General features: G+C 35.8%; 1 pseudogene; it reads right to left on the reverse strand.

Moving 5' to 3' along the window:
- Positions 1 to 15326: 15326 nt before the first annotated feature.
- On the reverse strand, positions 15327 to 16140 carry LOC101715190 (RBPJ-interacting and tubulin-associated protein 1 pseudogene; annotated as a pseudogene).
- Positions 16141 to 21810: the final 5670 nt, after the last annotated feature.

Below are 21810 nucleotides of genomic sequence, written 5' to 3' on the forward strand. Positions count from 1 at the left end.
GACTGTGAAGAGTAAATCTTTTGAATCAATTGAGTACACAGAGGAATCCATGGCAGTACAATTAAAGACAAAAAAAGGACTTCCAAAACTCCTGAAGGTGGAAAAAATGAAGGATAAGTGTATTTGAGCTATTTTGAGGTTCAATAATGGTAATGTCAATCATTATTTAAATTAGATATTCACTCATATTTATTCTTTTCTATGTCCTTAGAACTTAGCTTTCTTTCTTTCTTTCTTTCTTTTCTCTTTCTTTCTTTCTCTTTCTCTTCTCTTCTCTCCTTCCTTCCTTCCCTCCCTCCCTCCCTCCCTCCCTCCTTCCTTCCTTCCTTCCTTCCTTCCTTCCTTCCTTCCTTCCTTCTTTCAACAACACTACTTTTGTATAGCATTCAGGGGATTCCCAGTAGCTAATGGTAGTGAATATAAATCCAGAACCCTTGTCATCCAGGTTTTCCACTTTTTGCCCCTGAATGTAGCCATAGTTTTAGGTAAGAACACCTCTCTCTGGTTGTATTTCAGGAAATACATGCCATCATCATCATTATTATTATTATCATTGACTGGAGAGAATAGTGGTCTCTTTTTTATATGAAAATAAAAAAATTATAACAAAATAAGAGAATAACAACTGTTAATATAATGTTTATCATTATCTTCAAAGTAGTTATTCAGAATACAAGACATAGACATAAACATTTTCTTACAAAAAAGAAACAATAGCACAAAACTTTCTTTTCAATGAACTAAGAGAAACTAATAGTATAAAAGAAATGAATTATCATGTACATTAAAACACTTTTTTAAAAAAGTGCATGTACCTGAGAACATGATTTTAACTGAAATAAATCAGACACAGAGGATAATTGTCTCTTATCCTTCAATCACTTTCCCATTCCTCAGAGATTAGTGGAGATAATGTTACCATTGTGAGTAAGGGTCAAGTATTAGTTAAAACTTACCTAATAGCAAATTACAGATGGAGGAGAGAAAAAAAGCCAGGAGGAGAAAGTGTTGAACCATTCAAAACAACATGGAAGCCTAAAAAGTGTTTTTTAATTTATCAGACATTAATTTTAGATATTTTAGGAACATGTAGCTTTTAAATGTACCAGCTTAAAATGGCTTAACATAGGTTTACATGTTAAAGCTAATTTTTTGGTTTAATCATTTAAAAAATCTTAGATCATTTATATACCATATATTTTATTTGTATAGCTGTACAACACTGACTTTCCATGACCACCATAGATGTTTAAAAGGTAGTTGGTTATTCATGAATGGAATTAAAAGGCAAATCAAACAGGTAGCATAAATTTGGATTTTGACAGCTTTTAAATTATGATGTAAGAAAATTATATCATTTCTTCATGTTAAATTATGTACAATAAAACTGACATTATTTTGGTAACTAATTTTATGAAATTTTCATTTGTGCATATTTGTATAAACACAATTGTAATTGAGATACACAACAATTTCTTCACCTCAAAGGTAAAGAAACACTTTCCCTCCTAATCTCTAGCAACCCTCAATTTCTATTATTACAGAGTTGTCTTCTTAAGAAAAAATCATAAAAATGGACCTGACAAAAAGAAAACTTTCAAGAGCAGCTACTGTCACTTATTTTTTAAATTCATTCAGGTTATGTGCATCAGTAGAACTTGCTCTTGACCAGTGCCTTGATGCATCTATACATAATTAGATATTTTATCTTTCTATTGTATAGATGCACCACACTTTGTTCACCATTTACCTTCTGAAGGACATTTGTGCTTGTTTCTTTTTCAATCTTATTTCTTATAAATATTTGCAAGCTTTTGAGTAAATACAAATTTTCACTTCTAGTAAGTGAGATTGCTGAGTTGTAGGGTATGTTGTAGGATAATTTTATTTAAAACATTACCAAAATATTTTCCACAGTGGCTACTGCATTTTCAGTGTGTGTAGTGATGGGGCTCAAACCCATGGCCTGACTTTTGCTAGGCAGGTGATCTACAGCTGAGCTGTATCCCCAGCATGGCTGCATAATTTTGCATTCCAGTGGGTTATGTGTGTGATCCCACTTCTTTTATTTCTTAAGTAGCACTTGATATTATCATGATATTATATTTAAGCCACTCTACTATCTGTGTAGTTGAAACATTATGAAATTACCTTTCTGAAGAAATTCATTTATTTCCCTTCCACACATTCTCATATCCCTTCCCCTTTTTGGGTCTTCTACATAGCACATATCATCAACTTTGATTAAAGATAAGTTCACGTCTGCCACCACCTTTTCCCTATTGGGTTGCTCATTGATCACTATTGATTTTTCAGTCTTCTTTTTTCATTCCTACATACAAATCCATTTTCTCTCTCTTCAACAGTAGTACGCTGCCTCAATGTAGGTTAAAATTTCAACTCTAAACTTGTAATTTAAAACTGTCTTCTAGCTTAATATCTCCACTTTTCAATGGAAAACAGAATCAATCAGCTTGTCTGCAATGACAAAATAATCCTGCTTAGTTTGGTTGCTATTGTGTCAAATCTGTAGATAATTTGGGAGAATATAAATTTTTAATCAGTAATCTCAGTCTCTTTTTATTCCTTTTTTTTGTACCAGGAATCGAACCCAGGACCTCCTCCTTGCAAGGCAGGGAATGGCAACAATGAGCTAAACCCCTATCCCAGTCTCTTTTTACTCTTATATTTATTTTAGTGTTTTGTTCTTAATGAATTTCAACTTTAGAATTTTTAACTTGTTAAGCTAGTGTGATCAATATTTTTTATTCTAGTCCAATTGATCAGTGCTAGTGTATAGAAATATGTTTGATGATGGTCTATTGAATTTTTCCCAGAAATTTAATGATCTCATTAGTTCTAAGAATTTCTTTTTATAGTTTCAGGTATTTTTTTAGCAAAATTTTTATGTATAGAGTTTTATTTCTACCTTTCCAATTGTATCTTTTATTTTTCTTTCTTATTTCTTTAGTTTGTGTTTTTAACATAATATTGAATAATATTGAAAAGAGAAATTAATTCATTTAATCAAAGTTGCCAAATACATATGCAGTTATATGTAGTATTCTTTAATTCTTTTAATATACATAGTAATATCCACACTTTCACTCTTGATATTAGTTATGTAAATATTTTTTACATTCATTCTTGCTAGACATTTATCAACTTTAATCAAAGTATAAGATTTTGTTACATTTACTTTTGTCTAAATTTAATTTTCTGATTTTCATTTCATTTATTTTCACATCTAGTTTTTATTGTTACCTTGCTTTTTATATCATTTCTTGGATTTCCTAAAATTGAACATAACATTTCTCACATAGGACCTTCGGTCTTTTCTACTATACTTACTTGCTGTATGTATTTTTTGTCAAGACTTTGATTTAGCAATGTTTTACAGGTTTGATGTGATGTGCTTTAACTTTCTTCCAATTGAGTGTATTCTGTAATTTGACTTGGAAGTCGTCCTCTATGAATTGTTAATTATTTGCAAGTAGATTATTTTAATGTAAGAGTTTGATTTTTTCCTGATTATTTGTGTCTCCCACCAGCATGGGATGTTCTCACATTGCCCCTTCCTTCTTTGCCAGTTATTTATTGTTGTATTCAACTGACACTGTGATATTAAAGATGAATTTTCTATTTACCTACATGTCAGTTTTGCTCTATTTAATTTTTAATCCTTGTTTTTCTACTTATTTTTTGATTTCCGTGTTTTCAGCATTATTTATTTTTATCTCATTATTTCAATGGTATTGTATATATTCTATTAGATATTTATATAGATATTGTATTTTCACTTCTAATATTTCCATTTCCTTTTGTATGTTTTCATTTGCTGAGATTTTTAAAAACTCTTTATTTTAAAAGTCTCCCATGATTCTTAGGGCAGTTCTTTCAAGGAATTATTTAAAAATATTTTCTGAGAAAATTCTAAGATTACTGACATTTGCCTCAAGATCATTTGCTGATTGTCATTTTTATTATCTGTGGAAATTTTCTTTCAGTTATCCCTTTGTAACATATCTTTAGTTTTAACATAGGCATTTTGACTATTACTCTCTGATGTACTGAATCTTATTTAATTTCTTTAGAATTGTGAATATTTTTGTTTTAGGAGAATATGGACATGGTTTATTTTGGCTGACATTTTTTATGTAGAGTTCTGTGGAGTTGATCTTAATGTTAGTCAATATTTTATAGTGCTGTTCTCATCTATTCCACATGTATACTAGTTGGAAGCCACTTTGAGAATTGAGCAGTGGTCTAATTTTGGCTTTGCATTTATAATTTGTGTTTTTCTAGGATAAGATTCACACATGCTCCCTTGGGGTGAATCAGTTTTTTCCAACTGGAGCTTTTTAAAGGAGAAGTAAGGGATTCTATTCATCTGTTCCTTAACCACATAGCTTTTCTTAATCAAACCTTTAACATACAACAAAGCACAAGAAGGCAGAGACAGAAAAGTCGTAAGAGAAATTGTTTAAATTTTTGGCAATTTAGACTTTTAATATAAAGAAATTTCCCCTCAACTCAAAGTTATATACTCTACAGCCCTGTCACTATTACCTTTGGCAGGAAAAAAAAAAAAAAAAAAAAAAAAAAAAAAAAACTTTTCTGGGTTGCTGGGTATTCTCTCTGACTGTGGTGATATCCAGTTCTAAGATCATGGATTTCCTTCAGGGCAGATTTGGGATTTCTGGGTCTATGGGGATGATCCCTTCTACTCAATGATACTTTCATTTTTGAGTTTCTTGATCTGCCTGTTTCAGACTCCTCCAATTTGTCCTCTATGTACTTTGTTTAGGTTTTATATCTACACTCAGTATAGATGGTACATGCACTGTGCTTATCTCATAATCAAGGTCTCTGACCTCAGAAATTTCTAGATTAATGTATGTTTACATCTCTAAATGGAGTAATCCGATATGGGATAATTGGGGGCAAGAATTAATCACAAGTAAGTCTTCACTATTCATATTCAAATGCACAGACCTATCCTGAATAATACAAAGCCCCAATGATAATTGAGTACTTTTTTGTAGGAGAATGTGGACTTAATGTGCATCTAAACAATGAGGCATGAGTTGGGTGGAACACACGCTGAATCAGCCCGCTGCAGACAGACAGGTTCTGAGTCACACAGAACATGCTGAATCGGCCCACTGAAGACAGGCAGGTCTATGTACGCCCTACCGAGGTCCTGAATCATCCAGAAGACACCGAATCACCCCTCTGCAGACAGACAGCCACCTGATTCCACACTATAAAGATGCAGAGGACACCAGACCACTAGATCAAGGTACTGAGTCCCATTGTTCCTGGCCCAGAGGGAGGGGCTTCTGAGCCACCATCCCACTGCTCCTGGTCCAGAGGAAGGGGCTACCCAGTCACCATCCCTCTGGCTGCTCCCAGCCCACAGGAAAGGGCTTTTGGTCACCATCCCTACCGCTGCTCCCGGTCCCTGTCCCACTCACCCAGCTCAGAGGAGATAATCTGTGCAGGTGCTAAGAGCACCCTGCCTCAGTTGAAATGAGAAAACATGCAAATAAGTGTCAAAACCAGACTTCCAGATCACTTACATCAGCCCCAAAGGGAAATGAGATGGAACACTCTGATACTCAACCACTTGAACCCACTGAACTGTCAACAAAAGAGGATCTGGAAAAAATGAAATCAGAAATAATTTCTCAGAGAACAGGAGAAATTGTGCCCCTAATGCAAGACATGATTAATAAATCTAGAGAGGAGCTCAGGAACATGATGGAATCCCAACATAAGAAACAAATGGAATCCATAAAACAGATGCAAATAGATTTCCAGGACATGAAAAACTCCATTGAAAGTCTACACAGCAGAATGAGCCAATGTGAGGACAGAATTTCAGATATAGAAGATAAGATTGCAATTAGTGACCAGGAAAAGAAAAATTGCCTCAAAATTATAAAGGAACATGAGAAATCAATCCAGCAGCTGCTAGATGATGCAAAGAAGAATAATATAAGACTGATTGGACTCAATGAAGAAACAGGAGACAGTGCAGATGACATAAAAAATCTCTTCACAGAAATAATGGCAGAAAACTTCCTAAGCAGGGGGAAAGAGCTTGACATACAGATAAGTGAGGCATATAGGACTCCAAATAGCCTTGATCAAAAATAATCTACACATAGGCATATAATTGTTAAGATTCCAGAAACAAAAACAGAAGAACAAAGTTCTCCAAGCAGTCAGAGAAAAGAAACAAATCACATACAAAGGAAAGCCCATCAGAATCACAGCAGACTTCTCAACACAAACCATCAAGGCAAGAAGAGCTTGGAGTGACATATTCCAAGCCCTAAAAGAAAACAGCTTCCAACCCAGAGTATGTACCTTGCAAAACTATCTTTCAAAATGGATGGAGAAATAAGATACTTTCATGACAAAGAGCACCTTAGGAACTTCGTGAATACCAAACCAGCACTCCAAACAATTTTACACAATATACTAGGAACAGACATTGAGGATCACAACCCCAGGAAGCAAAGCAGAATGAGCCCATCTGGCATGACAAGAAATTAAATGTAAAGGGGAAGAACCCAACAAAAAGAAAAAGTCATGACAATGACAAGTCGATATGTTTCAGTTATGACCATCAATGTTAATGGTCTCAATTCACCAATCAAAAGAAATAGACTGGAAGAATGGGTCAAGAAGCAAAATCCAACCATATGCTGCATACGAGAAACACAATTCAAAAGGAAACTCATAGACTGAAAGTTAAAGGGTGGAAAACAATATTGCATGCAACAGGAACCTGAAAAAAAGCAGGAGTAGCTATCTTCTTTGCAGATCAAGTAGATTTCAAACCAATGCTGATTAAGAGAGAGGAAAAAGGACACTACATCCTTGTAAAGGGAAGAATCCAAGAGAAAGAGATGACAATCATAAATATCTATGCACCAAACACTAGTGTGCCCAACTAAATAAAACAAATACTAACGGACATGAAAAGTCATATATGCACTAATACAATTGTAGTGGGGGACCTCAACACCCCACTGTCACAAATAGATAGATTAACTAGACTAAAAGTAAGTAATGAAATACTAGAACTCAATCAAACTCTTGAACAAATGAACTTAACAGATGTTCACAGAGTCTTCAACCCCACAAAATGAGAATACACATTCTTCTCAGCTGGACATGGGTTATTCACAAAAATAGACCACATACTCACACATAAAACATGTTTAAGTAAGTGCAAAGGAATTGAAGTTATCCCCTGTATATTATTAGACCAGAGTGGGATGAAATTGGAGATCCATAGCAAAAGAAACTAAAAAAATTTCATAAACATGTGGAAATTGAACAACACACTTCTGAATAACCAATAGGTCACAGAGGAAATTAAAGAAGAAAACAGACAGTTCCTTCAATGAAATGACAATGACAATACAACATATCGGAATCTATGGGACACAATGAAAGCAGACTTATGAGGAAAATTCATAGCAGTAATTATGCATATTAGGAAAGCAGGGCGAGCCCAATTAAACAACCTGATGCTGAACCTCAAGCTTCTAGAAAAAGAAGAGCAGGACAACCCCAAAGCTCATACAAGGGAGGAAATTATAAAGATCAGAGGAGAAATCAATGCAATGGAGACTAAGAGAATGATACAAAAAATCAATGAAGCCAAGAGTTGGTTCTTCGAAAGAATCAACAAAATCGACAAACCTTTAGCCAAACTTGTCAGAAAATGGAAAGAAAAGGCACAAATCCATGCAATTAGGAATGAAAAGTGTGAAATGACCACACACCCAGCAGAAATCCAGATGATCATCAATACCTACTTCCAGAAACTATATGCCAATAAGATGGACAACACAGAAGAAATGGACAGATTCCAAGATACATATGAATTACCAAAGTTGAACAAAGAAGAACTAAAAATTCTGAACAATCCAATATCAACTAATGAAATTGAAAATGTAATTAAAAACTTATCAACTAAGAAAAGCCCAGGCCCTGATGACTTCACTGCTGAATTCTAAAAGACATTTAGAGAGGAACTGCTGCCACTACTGTTTAAAGTCGTCAATGAAATTGAAAGGGAAGCAATACTCCCAAAAGCATTCCTGGAAGCAAGCATCACCTTGATCCCCAAAGCAGAGAAAGACCCAACTGAGAAAAGAGAACTATAAGCCAATCTCACTAATGAACATAGATGCAAAAATCCTTAATAAGGTACTGGCAAACAGAATGCAGAAGATCATCAAGAAGATCATACACCCTGATCAAGTGGGATTCATCCCATGGATGCAGGGATGGTTCAATATACGAAAATCAATTAATGTAATACACTATATCAACAGAGCCAAGGACAAAAACCATGTGATTATCTCCATAGATGCAGGAAAAGCATTTGACAAAATCCAACATGCATTTATGATAAAAACCCTACAAAAAATTGGAATAGATGGTCTCTACCTCAAACTGATAGAAGCCATCTATGAAAAACCAACAGCCCATATCATACTAAATGGTCAAAAACTGAAATCCTTCACACTAAAATCAGGAACAAGACAAGCATGTCCACTGTCACCACTCTTGTTCAATATAGTTCTGGAAACATTAGCCATGGCAATTAGACAAGAGAAAGAAATAAAAGGAATAAAGATAGGAAATGAAGAAGTCAAATTGTCATTATTTGCAGATGACATGATACTCTATATAGAAGACCCCAAGAACTCCACCAGAAGTCTTCTAGACTTAATAACCAAATTCAGACAAGTAGCTGGTTACAATGTCAACACACAAAAATCAATAGCTTTCCTCTACACCAATGACAGACTCACTGAGAGAGAAATAGGGCAAATAATTCCTTTCACAATAGCATCCAAAAATCTGAAATACCGAGGAATCATCCTTATGAAAGAAATCAAAGACCTCTTCTTTGAAAACTATGGCACTTTGAAAAGAGAGATTGAAGATTATATCAGAAAATGGACAGACATCCCCTGCTCCTGGGTAGGAAGGATTAATATAGTGAAAATGACCATACTTCCAAAACTGCTACATAGATTTAATGCAATTCCAATTGAGATCCCACCAGCATACTTCATAGACCTTGAGAAAACAATCCAAAAATTCATTTGGAGCAAGAAGAGACCCAGAATAGCAAAAGCAATTCTAGGAAACAGAGACATGGCAGAGGGTATCACAATCCCCAACCTGCAACTCTACTACAAAACTACTGTGATAAAAACTGCATGTTACTGGCAAAGAAACAGACCTGAGGACCAGTGGAACAGATTAGAAGATGCAAAAACAACAGCAGACACACTCAGCCATCTCATCTTTGACAAAGGAGCCAAACACCCTCACTGGAGGAAAGATAGCCTCTTTAATAAATGGTGCTGGAAAAATTGGGTTTCAACTTGCCAAAGATTAAAACTAGACCTGTATTTCTCACCATGCACTAAACTAAAATCAAAATGGATTAAAGGTCTAAATATTAAAATAGAAACTCTGAACCAGTTGGAACAGAGGTTAGGTAGAACCCTTGAAGACATTGGTGTAGGAAAAGATTTTATGAACAAAACCTCAGTTGCCTGTGAACTAGCACAAATAATCAACAAATGGGATCTCTTCTTATTAAAAAGCTTCTGCACAGCAAGAGAAACTACCAGCAGTGTGAAGAGACAACCCACAATGTGGGAAAGAAATCTTCACCTGCTTTTCCTCAGACAAAGGTCTACTATCTCGAATCTATAAAGAATTTAAAAAGATCAGACCTCCCAAATTTAAAGACCCAAACCAAAAATTGGCATCTGAAATGAACAGACATTTCTCAGACAACGAAGTAGAAATAGCAAATAAATACATGAAAAAATGTTCAACATCACTGGTCATTCGAGAGTTGCAAATGAACACAATGCTGAGATTCCACCTCACTCCAGAAAGAATGGCTGCTATCATGAAATCAACCAATAGCAAATGCTGGAGGTACTGTGGGGAAAGAGGAACCCTGCTCCACTGCTGGTGGGAGTGTAGACTGGTGCAAGCACTGTGGAAATCAGTATGGAGATACCTCAAAGAACTGGGACTGGAAGTCCCATTTGACCCCACTATTCCACTACTGGGGATCTTCCCCAAAGAATTAAAAGAATCATACCACAGTGATATATGTGCACCCATGTTCATAGCAGCACAGTTCGTAATACCTAAAACTTGGAAACAGCCCAAATGCCCATCAACTGGAGGCTGGATAAAGAAAATGTGTTGTTTTTTTTCTAAAATGGAGTACTACTCAGCCATAAAAAATGAGAAATTAGAGACATTTATAGCTAAGTGGATGCACATTGACATGATACTCTTAAGTGAAATAAATAGGACACACATGTGTAAATACCGAATAGCTTCTCTGATGTGAGAAACTGAAAGTGTAAATAAGGACTAAATGTATAATAGGTCATGTGAAATATGAAGAAAAGGGGAAAAGGGGAAGGAAGTGGGAGGGCTAGGGGAAAGGATAGAAGGGAATGGGATTAATATGAGAAAATGGAAAAATAGGAACAAAATCTTTGTAAATAGGGAATACTGGAGGGGTTGAAGGGAGGGCTGGCCAAGGGTGAAAAATAAGAACCAAGAGAGACTATGTAAAGGTGTAAATTTCCAATGATGCATGTCATTATATTGTATACCTAAAATGTATCAATGATTAGAACGAATTATCGATAATGTAAAATAGGAAGAAAAGGGCCAAAGGTGTAGGGGTAGTGGGAGGGGCAGGGCAAAGGAAAAAAGGGAAAGGAAAAAAATGATGAGAAATGGAAAAAATGGAAATAAAGTCTTTGTAAATAGGGAAGGGTGGAGGGCGTGAAGGGAGGGCTAGGAATGGGGAACAAATAAGGACCAAGATGCATTATATAAAGGTACAATTCCCAACGAGAAATGTAATTGTGTTGTATACCTACAATGTACCAATAAAATAATTTAATACAAAAAACAACAAAAAACAAAACACAATGAGGCATCCAGACCCACTCAGATTTGTCCTAGCAACATTAATTTAAAGTGTTTTGGAAATGAGTTTTTGAAAGTACCTATTTCTAATGCTGCATATATACATTATCTAAGGATACAATCTAAATGTAATTCTCTAAATAACTGTTAAACTTAACCTCAAGAAATTGATGGATAACATAACAGCCTAGGCCAAGAATTTAGGACAATAGAATGTGCTTATAGTGCTCAGTCTATAAGATATGTAGTAGTAGCAGCAGGACTAAAGGGTTTAGGATCCACTCTAAAATGTTTGAATATATAGAATTCTTCAATATAGAAATTTGAAACTTAAAATTGAAGAATATTAAGATACTACACTAATAATATGTTTTCCAAAAAAATGATAAGGAGTGTGTTTGTCATAATAAAATCATATCCCTAAGGCTGTAAGATACAAATATTAACTACATATCTAAAATTCTTCAGAGTAGTTATTATCTTATGACAAGTATGCACTATATTCACTTTGCTTCTATACTAAATGTCTGTATTGTGATATAAAATGAAGTATAATTTTCTAGAAGATAAAATCAATTTGACAGCAGTCTCAGTTTGTTTCACATGAAGTACTCTAATATGTAAAATATTTTCCAGCCAAGTAGATATTTCTTTTAACTTTTTCCATTTTAAGTCAACATCACTTAGGAGACATAAAAATCTGCCCCCAAGCTTAATCCATGGGTGTCTGCAAACTTTCAAGACATAGTTGATGAGACATTCACATTAATGCTTTTTGATGTTCATCATTTACACTTTTACAGTACAATGTGCAGCTAGAGTAAGCAAAGCACCAATTAATCTTTAGAGATAAAATGGATTTTTTTAAACCGAAAGGTCATACAATTTTTTATTCTGTAAAGTTTTTCATTATTTTTGGATTATGTAAGAAATCCTATTTCTAAATTTTAATTTGTTTTATAAAGTTTGAGAGAATGTGTATTTGATTTAGGAAAACTGTGATGACTTTAGGTATTTCAAACTGCCAGGACTATAATATAAGGAATTAGAGTCTTAAAATAATGTCAGAAATGTTGAGGTAAAAAGGTCAAGAAATCCATAACTATTGTTCAAGTTTCAGTTACTACTGATCTCACCAAGAGCCACTATGAATAAGATGAACTACCTGTATTCTCCAGCAAGGGGATGTGAATGCAACGCCCATAAGCTACTAGGACAATTTTACATCTGTCATCGTCAAAGCCCATGTGCTTATTCATTACTCCTGCAGGGCCAATTCTCATTTCTAATTTACATTCCAAATTTTCATGCAGATATATTTTCATGGTAGAATTTAAACTGGAATCTTCAAGCAATACAATTTTCTAGTCCCTGTAATGTTGGAAAAAGTTTCTCAAAGAAGTTGTGGGAAATGCCAAAGGAAAATAACCTACCACTCACTCAGAATTTCTAAATACTCTTTTAATTACAATTTAAATTTACAAGAAACAATATTGCATTATATTTTTTTATTTTAATAGTTTTCCAGAGCTTCTATAAGAAATTGTTTACAAGTTTAGAATACATAGTTTATACAAGAGAGATCTACCCTATTTCTGAAGACTCAGAGTATGAGATTAAAGCTTAGTGAGATTGGTTCCTTTTAAGGGTTGTTAAAGAGAATCTGGACTATGTCTTTCATCTCTGATATATTCTTTAAGAATATGTATATTTTCTCAGCCATCAAAAGGAAGAACTATCATAGCCCTTTGGCAATGAACATACATCTAGCTACAATCTATCTTTTTCAATGAGAAGACAACACCAATCATGACAGTCATCTATAATTAATGTACCTGCCACCTATTTGACTACTCCACTGAGAAATGGTGATATTTTGAACCTCTACTTTTGGATACTGGGGTAAATTCAGCCTTGCAGCAGAAAAATTCGTGGGTGTGAATTTATACATTGTCCAGATCTGAAAATGAATTTGCTTCAATTCATGAGTTTACTGAGTATATGCCAGGAAAGCTAAGAAAGACACTGAATGTTTTCATAGAATAAATCATTAACCCTTCTGCCTGCCGATTATTGAAGGCATTGCCATTATTGTTTGAGCATTTTGATAAAATACTGTATTCTTCCCTACAGATCTAGTCATACACATATTCCAGGACTTATATGTGGGCAACCTTTCAATCTTATTCTGAGTTTTCAGTCATTTGTTCAGATTATCTGCCAATAAAACAAGGTAGATTTTGACCATTTTTTTCTTTAGGTGAAATAGACACCAGATATACTTTGTGGAATTTCTCCTTTAAAGGATTGATTTTCTCAATGTCTTTCACATGGAAAATCAATGGAGAATTGGTGGATTAGTATAGTGCTTCAGTTCTAGGTATTCCTAAACTTTTAAATGATTTTCAAAAAATTCTCTTAATATTTGAACATAGATATTTCATTTTTTGCTTTTTATTTGGTAAGTTAGGTAATTTCTAGACATTCATAATTCATAAAATAAGTCCAATAGAGTCTATCATGTTCTTTTCTGAATAACAATGAGGTGAGTAACTATTGCTTTCCCTTCTTTACCTGTCTACAATTTGTCAAAAGTGAGAATTTAAATCTGCATCATGTTGATTAAGTAAAATACCAACGTTTGCAAAACTGATTTTTCACATTCTCATGATATTTTTTAGAATGGTCTATTTATGCCTTCACCAAAGTTATATTTGTATAACACATTTTCCTATATTGATTTTTCCTTATTTCTGCATTACAAAATTCCTTGCTATCACTTTGTATCTTAATAATTTATCAATGTATGTATCTTAATGTTTACCAAATAAACTTTAATTGTATTTTAAAAATTAAGTAAATATATTCAATGCTTTCACTTAAGCCTTATGAGGCCTCACAAATTAGTTCATATTTGTCTGAAGTGTATTCTCTAATGAAAGACTGATACCACTTTTATGTAGAATGACAAGAAATATTTTCTCCTTTGATGTTTATATGGTCAGACATCCATTGTAATAGTTGAGAGGCTAAAAATTTATATAAATAGGTAAAACTGTGTTTTCCCCAAAATATCATACATACTAAAGAAAGACTTCAGTTGTCTATATGTACAAATTACTCAGCCAGAATTTATAGAATAATATTTAATGAGTTCATGCATATTCATAATTGTCTAAGTTTATTCTTGAAATCACTTTTGGCATAAAATTGTTTACTTGTATTTGATATTTTTGAGAATCTTCAAATAATATTTTACACTTTTTCCAACTAAGATCCTACTGTTAATTATACCTAAAGTCTAACTCAATTTTCCCCTTGTGTTTGTGTTGTACTCTTTGAAAGACTAATTTACTTGTTTGCTAAACATATAAAACCTGCACTGGGATATAATAAGGGTTTCTTTATACTTGGAATATTTTTCTACATACACAGTGTTTCACTTCTATATTCTCATTGAATTTTTTAATACAAGATTGTAATTTATAATTTTAAATGCTTCTTGTCTTCAAAGTGCTTATAAAATTTGGACACCAATTAAAACAAATTGGATTTTGTTTGCCTGTCTAATTCATATTTAACTTTTGAATCTTTTGTATATCTCTTTACTTCTCTTTTTATTCACTTTTTCCCATACTACCATCTTTTCCCTTAATGTGATCTCCATAATCATAGTTCATTTCTTTTTATTTCATTTAATATAATTGTTAACACATTAGAATTACAGAAAAATTACTAGTATACTAATTTCCATATACCTTGCACACAATTTCTCTTCTTAATATCTTATATTTGAATATTTTATTTATCATAATTTAAGAAGAAATATTGATATGTACATGAATTAAATAATGCCCATAACTTACTCATATTTCCTGATTTCTTGTCTAATTTGCTTTATCTTCTTTTTTTTTTATGAGCTACAGATATATTTAATACGTGGAACTAAATACACACATTTCAAAGAAAACTCCTCTAATGCCTCCAGATTCAGGGGGACCCTGGGTCCTGAGCAAGAAGCTGGCCTGGAGGGAGGGAGGTGGGAAGGACCCCTCCTGGTGGCAAGTCACACGTGGCCACCGGACAACGGGAGGTGGAAACCCTGGATTGGCACTGATTCGTAGTATGGCTGGGACAGGCCAGAGGGGACATCTCCAGGGGGCCAGAGACATATCAGGGAGAAGGCAGAGAGCAAGCGGACTGTCAGGATAAAGGGAGGCACTGCCCACCCATGCCATGGAGGTCCTTCAGGGGCTCCTCCATCCATGAAGGGACCCCACCAGGGGCTGCATCCCTCCTCATGTGAAAGCAGCTCACCTCCAGGGGGGCTTTGGATTCTGGGGCCCCTGCCTCCCTGGGGGGTAGCTGGCACTGAAGCACTGACTGAGGGAGCCCTGGGGGTCACCAGAGGGCTCTGGAAGGTCATCCCTGTGCGGGGGAGGCCTGGGTCCTGAGGTCCATTTGAGTGTGGGGCACTGGAGGCTGGGTGACCAGCACTGGGGATGCTCAGGCAGGTGAGGGAATGGGAACTCTCTCACCTCAGAGGGCCAGGGACCTCAGGGCCATCCAGGGAGAACCCTTGGGAGTCAGCTGCCACCTGGGGCGGTGTCATGGAGGAGCCACTTGGATGGACAGCTCGAAGTGAAGTGGGGTCTCCCTGAGGTGGGGAGAGTCAAGGCCCCTGGGAGTGGCAGGCAGTGTCCAGAAGAGGGTGTGGAGCTTTGCTGTGTCCCCCTTCGCCATGCGAGAGGCCTCCTAGCTGGTGCCCTTGGGTCAGGAGCCAAAGAGTGACTCATCACAATAAGACGGAGTGTGGCTGATCAGCCTGTATCTGTTCTTCTTCCCTGGCATGAGGGCTGGGGTCCTGCCCCCAGAGGGGGTGATCTTACAGCTCCCCTTCCCTGGGGAGCTCTGTATAGCCCTGGTGCCCATTGCTCTGGTTCCATTAGTCTTCTGCGCCCAGGGCAGGTCAAAGCCTGGGACACAGGGCCGAGGGTCCACAGGGGTGCCAAACAAAGTCTCATCCACATACGATGGCCTGGTCTTGACCTGACAGCCGCCCCAGCAGTGGTGCTGAGGGGGGAGGGCCTGCAGCCCACGAGTGGACTGCTGCACGGGGGCCTTCATGCTGCAAGTGGCCTTGGGTAACAGCGGAGGAGCTCTGCCGGCCGGGCCCTGTCTCTGGGGCTCCCTCGCGCACTGAGATTTACAAGCATTGTCTCACTTAATCATCAACAGCCCCGTGAAGCTTTGATTATATCCATTTTACAAAGTTCTACAAGTAGCTAGAGAAAAGAAACAAATCACATACAAAGGAAAGCCAACAGAATCATAGGAGACTTCTCAACACAAACAATCAAGGCAAGAAGAGCTTGGAGTGACATATTCCAAACCCTAAAAGAAAACAGCATCCAACCCAGATCGATGAACCCTTCAAAATTATCTTTCAAAATGGATGGAGAAATAAGATACTTTCATGACAAAGAGCACCTTAGGAACTTTGAGAACACCAAATCAGCACTCCAAAAAATTTTAGAGAATTGCCTAGGAACAGACAATGAGGATCACAACCCCCAGGAAGCAAAGCAGAATGAACCCATCTGGCATGACAAGAAATTAAAGGTAAAGGAAGAGAACCCAACAAAAAGAAAAAGTCATGGCAATGACAAGTCAATATGTTTCAGTTATAACCATCAATGATAATGCCCTCAATTCACCAATCAAAAGAAATAGACTGGCAGAATAGGTCAAGAAGCAAAATCCAACAATATGCTGCATACAAGAAACACACTTAATTCAAAAAGAAGCTCATAGACTGAAAGTTAAAGGGTGGAAAGCAATACTCCATGTGACAGGAACCCCCAAAAAGCAGGAGTAGCTATCCTCTTTGCAGATCAAGTAGATTTCAAACCAACACTGATGAAGAGAGACGATGAAGGACACTACATCCTTGTAAAGGGAAGAATCCAAGAGGAAGAGATGACAATCATAAATATCTATGCACCAAACACTAGTACACCCAATAATATAAAACAAATACTAACAGACATGAAAAGTCATATATGCACTAATACAATTGTAGTGGGGGACCTCAACACCCCATTGTCACAAATAGATAGATCAACTAAAAAAATAAGTAATGAAATACTAGAACTCAATCGAACTCTTGAACAAATGAACTTAACAGATGTTTACAGAGTCTTCAACACCACAAAATAAGAATACACATTCTTCTCAGTTGGACATGGGTCATTCTCCAAAATAGACCACATACTCACACATAGAACATGTTTAAGTAAGTGCAAAGGAATTGAAGTTATCCCCTGTATATTATCAGACTATAATGTGATGAAATTGGAGATCCATAGCAAAAGAAACTCAAAAAATTTCATAAACATGTGGAAATTGAACAACACACTTCTGAATAACCAATGGATCACAGAGGAAATTAAAGAAGAAATCAGACACCTTGCAAGCGCAAGGACCCGAGTTCGATCCCCAGTACCAAAAAAAAAAAAAGAAATCAGACAGTTCCTTCAATGAAATGACAATGACAATATAACATATCAGAATGTATGGGACACAATGAAAGCAGACTTACGAGGGAAATTCATAGAAGTGAATATGCACATTAGGAAAACAGAATGAGCCCAATTAAACAACCCGATGCTGCAACTCAAGCTTCTAGAAAAAGTAGAATAGGACAACCCCAGAGCTCATACAAGGGAGGAAATTATAAAGATCAGAGGAGAAATCAATGCAATGGAGACTAAGAGAATGATACAAAAAATCAATGAAGCCAAGAGTTGGTTCTTCGAAAGAATCAACAAAATCGACAAACCTTTAGCCAAACTTGTCAGAAAAAGGAAAGGCCCAAATCCATTCAATTAGGAATGAAAACGGTGAAATGACAACAGACCCAGCAGAAATCCAGATGATCATCAATACCTACTTCCAGAACCTATATGCCAATAAGATGGGCAACATAGAAGAAATGGACAGATTCCTAGATACATATGAATTACCAAAGTTGAATGAAGAAGACCTAAAAACTCTAAACAACCCAATATCAATCAAGGGAATTGAAAATGTAATTAAAAACTTATCAACTAAGAAAAGCCCGGGCCCTGATGGCTTCACTGCTGAATTCTACAAGACATTTAGAGAGGAACTGCTGCCACTACTGTTCAAACTCTTCAATGAAATTGAAAGGGAAGCAATGCTCCCAAATTCATTCCTGGAAGCAAACATCACCTTGATTCCCACAGCAGAGAAAGGCCCAACCGAAAAGGAGAACTATAGGCCAATCTCACTAATGAACATAGATGCAAAAATCCTTAATAAGATACTGGCAAACAGAACGCAGAAGATCATCAAGAAGATCATACACCCTGATCAAGTGGGATTCATCCCAGGGATGCAGGGATGGTTCAATATATGCAAATCAATCAATGTAATAAACTATATCAACAGAGCCAAGTACAAAAACCATATGATTATCTCCATAGATGCAGAAAAAACATTTGACAAACTCCAACATGCATTTATGATAAAAACCCTGCAAAAAATTGGAATAGATGGTCTCTACCTCAAACTGATAGAGGTCATCTATGAAAAACCAACAACCAATATCAAACTAAATGGTCAAAAACTGAAATCCTTCACAGTAAAATCAGGAACAAGACAAGCATGTCCACTATCACCACTCTTGTTCAATATAGTTCTGGAAACATTAGCCACAGCAATTAGACAAGAGAAAGAAATAAAAGGAATAAAGATAGGAAATGAAGAAGTCAAATTGTCATTATTTGCAGATGACATGTTACTCTATATAGAAGACCCCAAGAACTCCACCAAAAGTCTTCTAGACTTAATAACCAAATTCAGTCAAGTAGCTGCTTACAAGGTCACCACACAAAACTCAATAGCTTTCCTCTACACCAATGACAGACTCACTGAGAGAGAAATAGAGCAAATAATTCCTTTCACAATAGCATCCAAAAAACTGAAATACCTAGGAATCAACCTAACAAAAGAAATCAAAGACCTCTTCTCTGAAAACTATGGCATTCTGAAAAGAGAGATTGAAGATGATATCAGAAAATGGACAGACATCCCCTGCTCCTGGGTAGGAAGGATTAATATAGTGAAAATGGACATACTTCCAAAACTTCTATATAGATTCAATGCAATTCCAATTGAGATCCCACCAGCATACTTCATAGACCTTGAGAAAATAATCCAAAAATTCATTTGGAATAAGAAAAGACCCAGATCAGCAAAAACAATTCTAGGTCACAGAGACATGGCAGGGGGTATCACAATCCCCAACCTGCAACTATACTACAAACCTACTGTGATAAAAACAGCATGGTACTGGCAAAGAAACAGACCTGAGGACCAGTGAAACAGATTAGAAGATGCAGAAACAACACCAGACACACTCAGCCATCTCATCTTCGATAAAGGATCCAAACACCATCATTGGAGGAAATATAGCCTCTTTAATTAATGGTGCTGGTAAAATTGGGCTTCAACTTGCCAAAGATTAAAACTAGACCTGTATCTCTCATCATGCACTAAACTAAAATCAAAATGGATTAAAGATCTAAATATTAAAATAGAAACTCTGAACCAGTTGGAACAGAGGTTAGGTAAAACCCTTGAAGACATTGGTGTAGGAAAAGATTTTATGAACAAAAGCTCAGTTGCCCATGAACTAGCACAAACAATCAACAAGAGGGATCTCTTCTTATTAAAAAGCTTCTGCACAGCAAGAGAAACCACCAGCAGTGTGAAGAGACAACCCACAATGTGGGAAAAAATCTTCACCTGCTCTTCCTCAGACAAAGGTCTACTATCTCGAATCTATAAAGAACTTAAAAAGATCAGACTTCCCAAATTTAAAAACCCAATCTAAAAATGGGCATCTGAAATGAACAGACATTTCTCAGACAAAGAAGTGGAAAGAGCAAATAAATACATGAAAAAATGTTCAACATCACTGGTCATTCGAGAGATGCAAATGAAAACAATGCTGAGATTGCACTTCACTCCAGAAAGAATAGCTGCTATCATGAAATCAACCAATAATGAATGCTGCCGGGACTGTGGGGAAAGAGGAACCCTGCTCCACTGCTGGTGGGAGTGTAGACTGGTGCAAGCACTGTGAAAATCAGTATGGAGATACCTCAAAGAACTAGGACTGGAAGTCCCATTTGACCCCACTATTCCATTGCTGGGGATCTTCCCCAAAGAATTAAAAGAATCATACCACAGTGATATATGTGCACCCATGTTCATAGCAGCATAATTTGTATTAGCTAAAACTTGGAAACATCCCAAATGCTCATCAACTGGAGACTGGATAAAGAAAATGTGTTTTTTTTCTAAAATGGAGTACTACTCAGCCATAAAAAATGAGAAATTAGAGACATTTATAGCTAAGTGGATGCACATTGAGGCAATACTCTTAAGTAAAATAAATGGGACACACATGAATAAATACTGAATAGTTTCTCTGGTGTGAGAAACTGAAAGTGTAAATAAGGACTAAATGTATTATACGTAATGTGAAATAGGAAGAAAAGGAGCAAAGGGGAAGGAGATGGGAGGGCTAGGGGAAAGAATAGAAGGGAATGGGATTAATATGAGAAAATGGAAAAATACGAACAAAATCTTTGTAAACAGGGAGGACTGGAGGGGTTGAAGGGAGGGCTGGCCAAGGGTGAAAAATAAGAACCAAGAGAGACTATGTAAAGGTGCAAATTTCCAATGACGAATGTCATCATATTGTATACCTAAATTGTACCAATGATTAGAATGAATAATAGATAATGCAAAATAGGAAGAAAAGGTCCAAAGGGTAGGGGTAGTGGGAGGGGTAGCTGAAAGGAAAGAAGGGAAAGGAAAAATGATGAGAAGTTCAAAAAATGGAAATAAAGGCTTTGTAAATAAGGAAGGGTGGAGGGGTTGAAAGGAGGGCTAGGAATGGTGAAAAAAATAAGAACCAAGATGCATTATATAAGGGTACAATTCCCAATGAGAAATGTAATTGTGTTGTATAACTACAATGTACCAATAAAAGAATTTAATAAAGTGAAAAAAAAGAAAGTAAATTTATGAAACATTAAAATTTCTAATTACTATTTTCATTTTAATATAGTATTAATATTGTTTATATCATTCTTTCTAGGTATGTATATATATTCATTAAGATGAAAACTATTTCTTATAAATTGATAATTTTATGCTTTTAAACAATTGATTTGCCAATAAAATCAAACCTTTTTCCATCTTAGATGTCTTCTCTATACTCCAAAATCATGCTCAAATTCCTTCTTACCATCTCAATTTATACTTTGGTTAAATATCCAAAACTACCCCCAAACCTCTCCTAGCATAGACTCCTTTACTCTCTGTAAATAGAAATTAATTTTTTATTCATTCACTATTTTTCTTGTAGTTCATCCTACACCACACACCAGAGACTTCTTGACAGATGTCAGTCCCATCTAAGAATGTTTGTTCTTTTGTGTTCCTATGTGGGGACCTTTATTTATTCAGTAGCATGTCTTATGTCACATTGAACTCTCATTGAGATCTTGCCCCTTATATTTTGCCTATTGTTTTTTCTCATACAATGTAAGACCAGATTTGCTATATGTTTTTCTAATAAATTATATTTTATTAAATAGTTCATTTACTTATTTATTATTTCATTCATTTAATTCCCCCACTGGAATATATACTAAGTATTAAAACAGTACTTGGCACAATAGAAGTGATTAAGAAATG

Source organism: Heterocephalus glaber, unplaced genomic scaffold (assembly GCF_053883595.1).
Source record: "Heterocephalus glaber isolate CG9 unplaced genomic scaffold, H.glaber_assembly_v1.0 deba00001577, whole genome shotgun sequence".
NCBI lineage: Eukaryota > Metazoa > Chordata > Mammalia > Rodentia > Bathyergidae > Heterocephalus > Heterocephalus glaber.